Genomic DNA, 11,850 nt, shown 5'->3' on the forward strand with positions numbered 1-11,850 from the left:
CTCTCTTTTTTCTCTCCTCTCTTTTCTCTCTCCAATTTCTCTCTCAAGATTTTCTCTCTATTTTTTCTCTCTAGACCTTTTTTCTCTCTTTATGGATTTTGTCTCTCTAGGGTCTTTCTCTCTCTATAATCGCATCACAGATCCTAGGATAAATTTGAGATAAAAATGAGTTGACCTGAGATTGCTCTAAAATTCATGCAGTAGATTGAATCCCGATCCGATCCTTATTCGAAATTTATATCATCTGATCATAGTTAATCCATATTAAATCATCTTGATACGACCTCTGATGATCTCAATCATGATTGTCACTTTTGAAGGATACGAAGATTCTCTCTCCACTTTTTTTCTCTACTTTTTATTCATGATTGACTTTCTCTCTCTAAGAAGGTCTATGAATCCTATACCGAGTCATGCCTTCATCTTTTAGGGGCTCATGTTGATTCCAACAAGATGATCCGAAATCGCTTTAATATCCGTGCTGTATATCAATCTCATTTGATCATATCAAGTATCTTTCAAATTCATTATTAATGAACTCTATTGATTGATCTTGATCTAATCTGTGCTTCACAATTTCTTGATCAAGTCGCTTAAATCTGACCCTCAGATCAAAGACCCTGAATTGCCCTGGTATCTGAATGGTCCGACACATCCGGTCAACAGTTCTCTTTTCTTATGATTTAATCTTATTATATTCATGAAATAGAAATTGATGATGATTTGATATTTTAAATAGGATTAGCTGATTCTTCTAACGAAGTTTGAAGATCTAAGATGAACGAGGTAAGTGGATCTTACGTTCCTTATTTATTTTTAAATTTCTAAGATTTTCATGCATATGCTCTTTTATTAATGAAATCATATTTTTTATAAAATAAGAATCAATATATGTGGTATGAAAAAGTATGTTTTATTATGAGCATTGATTTCATGAATATGTCTTATGAAAATAGCATGATTATGAAGCATGAATTTTATTTTTTTCATTATGTATATGTATGTTTTAAGAAAAATATATAAAGATTTCAAAGACTCTCAAATAGCTATGAATGAATTCCTTCGGGAAGGTCGACATCCGGAGCTAGCCTCCACACGAAACATGGCCCTACCAGCGAGTATAAAGTTGGCACATGAATCAAGAACTCAGTTGATTAAGAAACATGATCTGTCACGGATATAATAGTGACCTTAGCACGAATATCTGTGAGCAATATTTTCAAACTTGATACGAATACATGACAAAAATGATTTATGATTCATGATTGTGAAATATACATGATTTATGCATGCATGATAGATTTATAACTTGTTTTATTATATGCTCTATGAAATGCTTTATTTTTGTAATATCTGCTTATGCTTCATCCGATAAGGAAGCACAAGTTCTACTTACTGGGCTAGTGTAGCTTATATTTTTTTATTTTTATTTTCTTATACAGAGATATAGGGCTAAGACTGATGAAGAAAATTCAGGCTTTGAAGATCTGCATAGCAAGCTTGAAAATTTGGTAGCGAAAGTTAGTTTATTTTATGATCACGGATTTGTAGTTAATTATGAATTTTAAGATATAAATTTATATTTGCTTTCAGATTTAGATGCTCTGAACCAATATTGGTTTAATTATCTGATGAATAAAGAAATTGAATCTTTTTATTTGATGGATTTTAGATGATTATGATGGATTGGCTTCGTGTTATCGTGGGCTCCATCTCTCGGTAGCATGACCGTGTTATGTCCCGAATTTGAGACCTGATATTTTATGGTATCAGAGCTTAGGTTATGATTATTGAGGATTATAATATAAGTGATTAGGATATTATAGAATAATATCAGAACTTAGGTTTAAGTTTACTGAGATTATGAAGTGATATCAAAGCTTTATGTATGATCAATAAGATGTGACAGAGTGGAGTATGATGGATAATATCAGAGCTTAAGATTATAATCATTAAGGATGTGATAGAATGATATAAAGTTTAGGTTATGATCACTAGAGAATATAACTTATGACTTAAGTGGTATTTGAGCTTAAGGTTATCATTATTCGGGATTGTGACTTTAGTGATATTTGAACTTGAGGCTAAGATCATAAGGAATATAATAGATATAAAAGAAAGGACTCAATAATTTAATTTCGAATCAATAGGTATTATGATGAAATTTATGCGTAAGTGGCATATGATGTCTATAATAGAATTGATGAGTTGTATTTTAGATTTCAATTAGTAGGGTTGACCTAAGTATGAGAAGAGTTGACCCTGAAATGAAATACGAGGTATTGATAAGTTGTGTTGAGTATACTCAATAATTTTGGAATGCTAAACTTATATGGATGGAGATCATAATAACTTTTTTGATTTTAATGTCAATTATCTAAGTATTAAAAAATTTAAATTTATCAGAAGGAAGGTAGATAGGATGTGATCTAAGAAGAAATTATATTACACAAAAAAAAATAGAGAGAAGAAGAAAGATTGGTATGAAAGTTGTCTAAATGATTGTAAGGTAAATCGAAAGTTAACTCTTATTAATTCTAGACATATTAGATTTTTGAAGAGTGGTGAAGCTTATGTAATAAGTTCAAACATAGAAGGTGGATGAAGATTTAATGTGCTATGCCTAAGAGATATTAAGGACAAGAAAACTTAAAGCTTTATCCTAAGTTTTATATGAAATCTGAAAGTTGGATCTATCTTTGATTGATTTAACATACAAGGATATTTTTATTAGACTTAGATAATTTGTTAAGTTGAGATCAGAGTGTGCAGCAAAAGCGTGGTGGTCCGAATTGATTAAAAATATTAATCTTTTAAATCAAAAGATATTATAGAATACATTAGTTGTAAATAAGGAAGGATTTTATTGATAATAAAAAGATACTATAGATCTTAATCTAATCTGACTATAGTCCGATAATTTTTACCAGTAGATAATTTTATTGTAGATAATGTCAAGAAGAATCTTAGATATTTCAAACAATATAACTTAATTTCGAGGATAAAATTATTTGAAGGGGGAAGAATGTAATACCCGGCCCATTTGGGCCTTGGACCAGGCCCAAAATCTAGAAGCCCAAATCCTCAAAAAAAAAAAGAGAGAGAACGGGAAGAAGACTCCCGATAGGAGTCTTCTTCTCCGATGAATCTCGGGCGAAATAAGAGTCCTAAGACCACCAGAGCCCTAGGGCTCTTTATAAATAAGTCTTCCCCCTCCCTCAAGAACCTCCACTGTGATCTTCGAGCTTGATTCCTCCTCTTTTCTCTGTGGAAGCTGCGACCTCCCATTATTGTGTTCGTCGAAAATCAAAGATGCCATCGGAGCTCAGGTAAGGCTCCAACTTTTCTTCCTCTTTCTTTTTTCTTTCTCCCCATGGCTTTAGATCCTCACTGGCCATCGGAATCGCTAGAAAATCCATGAAAAAGCTAAACCTCTGTTTTGCTCTGTTTAGGTCGGGCCCTTTCTTCCTTTTTTTTCGACCCCCGACGTCGTCGTTTGCAGCATCTCACTCCTAGGATAGGACCTCATCTCTCTGTCCCTCTTTCTTGAGAGGTTTTGGCCGTCGCCGACCGACCAATGATCGAAAAACTAGAGAGAAAGAGGGGTATCCTATTTTTTTGATTGTTTCTTAATTTCTCGCCGGCCGAACCTCATCACTGGCCTTCCTTGCTCTGTTGCGATGGACCAAATGCTGCCGCCCCTCGTCGGAGCTGAGCCAACGAGCCTCCCTCTGGTCCTCCCCTGTTCGGCCAAGGAAGAGGAAGAAAGAAGAAAACGGGAAAAGAAAGAAGAAGAAGAAGAAAAGAAAAGAAAAGAAAAAGAAAAAGAAAAAAAAGGAAAAAAAAGAGAAAATTTTCTCTCTCTCCTTTCTCTCTCTTTCTTCTCTTTTCTCTTTACCTTTCTCTCTCCAATTTCTCTCTCAAAATTCTCTCTATTTTCTCTCTCTTGATCTTTTTTCTCTCTTTATGAATTTTGTCTCTCTAGGATCTTTCTCTCTCTCTGATCGCATCACAGACCCTAGAATAAATTTGAGATGAAAATGAGTTGATCTGAGATTGCTCTAAAATTCATGCAGTAGATTGGATTTTGATCCGATCTTTATTCAAAATTTATAGCATCTGATCATAGTTAATTGATATTGGTCATCTTGATATGACCTTTGATGATCTCAATCATGATTGCTACTTTCTCTCTCTATTTTTCTCTCATGACTGACTTTTTCTCTCTAAGAAGGTTTATGAATCCTGTACCGAGTCATGCCTTCATCTTTTAGGGGCTCATGTTGAGTCCAACAAGATGATCCGAAATCATTTTAATATCTATGCTGTATGTCAACCTCATTTGACCATATCAAGTATCTTTCAAATTATTATTAATGAACTCTATTGATTGATCTTGATCTAATCTGTGCTTCATAATTTTTTGATCAAGTTGCTTAAATTTGACTCTCAGATTAGAGATCCTGAATTATCCTGATATCTGGATCGTCCGACACATCTGGTCAACAGTTTTCTTTCCTTATGATTTAATCTTATTATATTCATAAAATAAAAATTGATGATGATTTGATATTTTAAATAGGATTAACTGATTCTTCTAACGAAGTCTAAAAATCTAAGATGAACGAGATAAGTGGATCTTACACTCCTTATTTATTTTTAAATTTTTATGATTTTCATGCATATGCTTTTTTATTAATGAAATCATATTTTTTATAAAATAAGGATCAGCATATGTGGTATGAAAAAATATATTTTATTATGAGCATTGATTTCATGAATATGTCTTATAAAAATAGCATGATTATGAAGCATAAATTTTATTATTTTTTTCATTATGTATATGTATGTTTTAAGAAAAATATATCAAGATTTCAAAGACTCTCAAATAGCTATAAATGAATCTCTTCGGAAAGGTCGACATCTGGAGCTAGCCTCCATACGAAACATGATCCTGCTAGTGGGTATAAAGTTGGCACATAAATCAAAAATTCTGTCGATTAAGAAATATGTCCTTATCACGAGTATAATAGTGATCTTAGCATGAATATTTGTGAGTAATATTTTGAAACATGACACGAATACATGACAAAAATGATTTGTGATTCATGATTATGAAATATACATGATTTATACATGCATGATGGATTTATAACTTGTTTTATTATATGCTCTATGAAATACTTTATTTTTGTAATATCTATTACTTTCTAAATATTGCATTATCATGAAAAACTTATGCTTGATCCGATAAGGAAGCGCAAGTTCTACTTACTGGACTAGTGTAGCTTATATTCTTTTTATTTTTCTTTTCTTATACAGAGATATAGGGCTAGGACTGATGAAGAAAATTCAGGCTTTGAAGATCTGCGTAGCAAGCTTGAAAATTTGGTAACAAAAGTTAGTTTATTTTATGATCACGGATTTGTAGTTAATTATGAATTTTGAGATATGAATTTGTATTTGCTTTCAGATTTAGATGCTCTAAATCAATATTGGTTTAATTATCTGATGAATAAAGAAATTGAATCTTTTTATTTGATGAATTTTAGATAATTATGATGGATTGGCTTCATGTTATCATGGGCTCCATCCCTCGATAGCATGGTCGTGTTATGTCTCGGATTTGGGGCCTGATAGTTTCCATGCCAAATCTCGCTCAGATCTGCTTCACGAACCAGATGAGTCTCGATAGAGTTTTTCCAACCCTTATGCCATCACACGGACTTGTAAAAATAAAAAAAAAAATCCGAGAATTGAAGAGAGAGAAAAAATAGATTTTCTCATTTATTATTTGAAGTCAAGCTGAGTCGAATAGATAGAAGTTCAAGCTTAATTCGATTCAAAATATTCAAACTCGAAACTTGATTTGATATCAATCAAGTCTTAATATTCTAAGCTTGAGTTCGATAAAAGAAAAATAATATTTAAGATCGACTTGACTTGACCTGAATATCAATGAGCCACGTAAACTTGACTTCAAACATTAGGCTACTAAAAATATTTATATTAATATATATATATTATAAATAAAAATAATATTATTAAAATATATAAATTCAAGTAGGTTTGTAAATTTTTGAATTGAGCTCTTGCTACTCAAGCTCGATTCAAGTTTAAGTACATGATTAGAATAGCTCGCGAGCTGTTCGATTTATTTCCACCCTTAGTTTTAACAATAGGTCTACTAAGAGCAAAATAATAGGTCTAAACTTGTTAAAAGCTTAATACTCGAATTTAATTAACATGTATTATATGTGAAGTTGAATTCTATATTATAATAGACCCCTATCCCATGCAGAGCCTCATATAAATCCATCTAGGGGCTAGCAAAGCTAATTATTCTAACATAATAATCTAATTGGATAATTAAACTAACTCTACGATCTCCCAGAGGTCAAATCAGTGAAACCAGATCTATGCATGCAATCAAGCATCTCTCTGAGTTGCTCACATGATTTTCAAAATAAGCGAAATCAACTATAGGACATATGAAACGACACCTGTGGGACTGATTTGGGATCCCAATCATAGAACAATAGTCAACAATTAATCTTTATTGGACCAATTACATCATATGCAACCACAATACCTAAGTTGGAAATCGGCTTGGAAAACAGTGTGACCATGTAATCTTAATAAAACTCCTCCATATAACAGCATATCGATTTTTAATTTCATCCTTTTGCTATAAATGATGAGTCCTGTCGGTTCTCAAAGAAATAAATTGAAATTGCCAAACTCATAACTAGACATACATCTATCAACTAGACATTGGAAAAATTATTTCTTCAAAAACATTTACAAAAACTACAAATGTCATGCTTCGAATCCAGTATCTCGATCACACACGTGACGATCGCATACTTCTTAAGGCAATACCCTAAAGAATATGCAAGATCTACTTTTATATTCGAAAATATCACAACAAATCAAATTTGGCAGTAGTAATAAAAGTAAACCTCTAATTTTATTGATTCAAATAAAATATAGTTTACTAATGTCTCTTCATAATCAAGATTAATATTTATTCAAAAACAAACTAAGCCAATATTCTTTAAGATCTTATGCTCCTCACTTGCTCAGTCCCAATCTCATAGTATATTCTGGATCTGAAAAAAAATAGAAAAGAGGGGATGACTTTATGGGTTTAATAAGTTACCAATATCTCTGAAGGATCAAGCATAATTAATTTATTTTAAAAAAAATATAATGATAGATGTAAATACTAAGATAATTTAAATTTTCAAGACATGCCATATATAACAGTAACATTTAAAAACTCTCTCAGTCTTCATTGACTATGGCCACGATCAGCCTCATGACAACATCTAAGAGAGACTAGCCTCTAAATATAGAACATTCGATCCATCGACATGTACCAGTGATTAGTCTTACTGGTTAGACCCAAAAGAAAATTAATTTTAATTCATGTGGCCATGATTTGACTCATGACAAGGCAAAGAGATTAGTCCTAAAGTAAAAAACACGCGACTATTAGCACGTGCCAGCGATTAGTCCTGACTAGCAAGGCCCAACAGGACTAACTCTGCCAGCGATCAGTCCTGACTGGCTAGGCTCAAAAAAAATATATTTCTATTGTGTGACCAATGATCAGTCCAACGCTAGACCCAGATCATAATCTAACTAGAGAGTTTTTCTTATAATTTTATCTTAATTAATTTCTATAAACCACCATACTTATAGTATCAACATAAATTTTTACGTCCTTTAAAAGAGTAACAAACTAATTTTTATTCAAAAATTCATGCATTGATAAACATGTATAATTTTTTTTTCAGAAATTATGTAATATTAACATAATGAAATTATTTCTTTCCAAAATTTATACCATACAGAGAAGATATCATGCTTGATCTAATTTTTTAAATTATTTTTTATGGGTAAATATAATACTTTCAAATTTTAATAATTTTTAAATATTTTATGTATAAAATCTATTTTTAAAGACATAAATATGTACAAAATAAATCCAAAAATATATAAAAGAAAACTTATGGTTAGTCGAATCTAAAAATCACGATCTTCAGCATCTGGTCTGATCCTTAGATCCATGCTTTTCTCAATCTAGATCAAATTAGATCTATTTCATTAATTAAAAAAATTAGATTAATTAAACTTGACCTTATCAAATGGAAGAGATACAAATGAAAGGGCAAATCAAAATCTGATCTATTTGATCTGACTTAACTAACTTCAAAAGGAAAGAGATACTCAGTTTAGATCATGATTTGGATCGAATGGTAGGAAAAATCTAAACGTCTCAAATTTCCCCTCTTTTTTTTTTTTTTTTCTATTTTTTTCTTTTTCTCTTTCTCTTTCCTCTCTCTCTCATTCTCTCCTAAACGAGTGACTTCTTAAGAGAAAATAGAGGGAAAGAGGGGTGGGGTAATACAGGGAAAGAGGGGTGGGGTTGGCGGTGGTTGATGGTCAAGACAATCGAGCGGTGGTGGTCGACGGCCAAGATGACCGAGCGGTGGTAGTTGGAGCATCGACAACGGCGGAACATCCCAATAGTGAGAGAGACACAAAAGAGGAGAAGAAAAAATTGAGAATCCAAGGCTTCATAGAGGAAAAATGACGGCGATGCTTGGCTTGGTGGCTGCCAAAGGTGAGAAAAAAGAAAGGAGGTGAGGGGGACTTCGGTGATGGATTAATTGAGAGGGGAGATGTGGTTTAAATAGAATAGGGATGGGAAGAAATAGGGTCGATTCTTCTTAGATAAAGTTGGATTTCACCGGCGTGACCAATCCAAATTCTTGCCCGCCGATGTATGACTCCTATTGAAACACCCATGTTCCTTATCCTCTCCCATGACCATGGATTAACAAGGGAGATAGTGTCCTTGTTTCACTCAAACTCATCTTCTTTCCCCATTTGCCCATTTCTTTCTTTCTTTTTTTCTTTTTTTTGGAAAACTTCCAATGAAGTTGAACCAGGTCCAAAAGGACTGGTTCTCACATTCTCCCACCTTATAAAAATTTTATCTTCAAAATTTGAAAAATTTAGATCTTTTGAAGTTGAAGGTGCTCAGTCCAAAACTCTCATGTGCCACTTTGCCCATGCTTGATATTTCTTTCAAACTGAACATATGGTCATATTGTTAAAATGCTCGTAAACAATCAGACCCCTAAGGTCAACCACAATGCTTATGCACAATTCTATAACCAAGCACAGACTCTTCCTAAGCATGCTTCATAATTCCACACCTCCGATTTAATCCTAGAATTTTGCCCCTCTGATGTATATAATCAAAGATCTTGTCTCTTCTCAATCAAAATCAGTGTGATTACTAGATTAAGAGTTTTTAATCACATTTATAATTAAGAAATGGACCAATAAGATCAGCACTAATTGAGTGATCAAGACTTTAAAATTGAGATAGATACATGTTCATTTAAAATTGAGTTGGGATCAATTAGATGCAAAAATCTTATAACAAGATCGATTATTAAAATTAAATTGATTTGGAATAGATCTTGAAATGAATTCGGCATTAATATTATGATGATGAAGTTTTTGATTCCACAAAGATAATGGTCCACCTTGATTAAAATCAAATAATCAGATGACTGTAAAGGTGATCATGATAATACAGTAATAGCTTTAGACAAAAATGATCCATTATAATTATAGAAATGATCTCAGAATTGAATTATAGAAATTAAATTTAAGAAGATAAAATATTGATATCATGATTTCTATATTTGAGTTGAGATCATAAGGAGAGAATAAATCATATTGGATTTATTCAAATATTTAATAAATAGATCAAATATAATTAATAATCAAGATTTTTATTCTATCCTACTTTTACTAATCTAAGTTCTAATGATCTTTAACCTAACCACTGATACCACTTTGTCATGCTCCTAATACAGCATCTGGATCGGATACGTGATGATCGTACACTTCTTAAGGCAACGTCCTAAAGAATATGCAAGGCATACTTTCATATGCAAAATATCACATCAAATTATACTAGACAGTAGTAATAAAAGTAAACCTCTAATTTTATTGATTTAAATAAAATATAGTTCATCGATGTCTCATCATAATCAAAATTAATATTTATTCAAAAATAAACTAAGCCAATATTCTCTAAGATCCTATGCTTCTTACTTGCTTAGTCTCAACCTTATAGTATCTTTTGGATCTGAAAAAAAATAGAAAAGAGGGGACGAGCTTTATGGACTCAGTAAGTTATCAATATCTCTAAAGAATCAAGCAAAGTTAAATTTTTTTTTTCAAATATATAATGATAGATGCAAATATCAATATAATTTGAATTTTCAAAACATACCATATGTAATAGTAAGATTTAAAAATCTCTCTCAGTCTTCATTGACTACAGTCACGATCAACCCTATAAAAAGGTCCAGGAGAGACTAGCCCCTAAATACAGAATATTCGATCTATCGGTGTGCATCAGTGATTAGCTTCACTAGCTAGATCCGAAAAAAACTAGCTCTAATTCATACGACCACAATTTGCCCATGATAAGGCAAAAAGATTAGTCTTAAAGTAAGAAACACGTGATACATCAACGCGTGCTAGCGATCAGCTCTGACTGGCTAGGCCTAGAAGGACTAACTTTGTCGGTGATTAGCTCCGACTGGCTAGTCCAGGAGAAACATATTTCTAACATGTGGCCAACAATCGTCCCATTGGTTAGATCCGAATTATAATTTAACTAGAGAGTTTTTCTCATGATTTCACCTTAATTAATTTCTCATAAACAATCATACTTATAGTATCGACATAAATTTTCACATCCTCCAAAAGAGTAATAAAATAATTTTTATCCAAAAATTCATGCATTGATAAATATGTATAATTTTTCTTTCCAGAAATCATGTAATATTAACGTAAAGAAATCATCTCTTTCCAAAATTTGTACCATATAGAGGTGACATCATACTTAATCCAACTTTTTAAATTATTTTTTATGGATAAATATAATACTTTCAAATTTTAATAATTTTTAAATATTTTATGTATAAAATCTATTTTTAAAGACATAAATATGTGCAAAATAAATCTAGGGATAAAAAAAAAAACTTTCGGTCAGTCGAATCCAAAAGTTACGATCTTCGACACATGGTCTGATCTTCAGATTCATGCTTTTCTTGATCTAGATCAAAATTTTGAATTAGATCTATTTCATTAACGAAAGAAAAATTAGACTAATTAGACTTGATCTAGTTAAATGGAAGAGATACAAATGAAAGGGCAAATCAAAATCTGATCTATTTGATCTGACTCAACTAACTTGAAAGGGAAAGAGATGCTTAATTTAGATCATGATTTAGATCAAATAGTGAGACGAATCTAAATGTCTCAAATCTACCCCTCTTTTTTTTCTTTTCTTTTTTCCTTTTTCCTCTTTTTTTTTTCTTTTCTCTTTCTCTTTCTCTTTCCTCTGTCTCTCTTTCTCTCATTCTCTTCTGAACGACCAACTTCTTTAGGAAAAATAGAAGGAAAGAGGGGTGGGGTTGGTGGTGGCCGATGGCCAAAGCGATCGGGTGGTGGTGATTGAGCGATCGCCGATGGCCAAGGTGTTGCCCAGCTATGCAACCCAAGAGGGGGGGGGTGAATTGGGTTTCTAAAAATTTTAAGCTTAACTTATGACTTATGAGAAGTATTTGACAAAGCTAAATAAATAGGGAGAGTAGAATTAATTCAAGGCTAATAGCAAGAGCAAGAATGCAAGAGAATAATAAAGAGGTAAAGAAGAGCAATTAGACACACACCAAACAAAAGAATTTATAGTGGTTCGGTGCCAACCTTGCACCTACATCCACTCCCCAAGCTCCTACTTAGAAATTT

Source organism: Elaeis guineensis, chromosome 6, assembly GCF_000442705.2.
Source record: "Elaeis guineensis isolate ETL-2024a chromosome 6, EG11, whole genome shotgun sequence".
Taxonomy (NCBI): Eukaryota; Viridiplantae; Streptophyta; class Magnoliopsida; order Arecales; family Arecaceae; genus Elaeis; species Elaeis guineensis.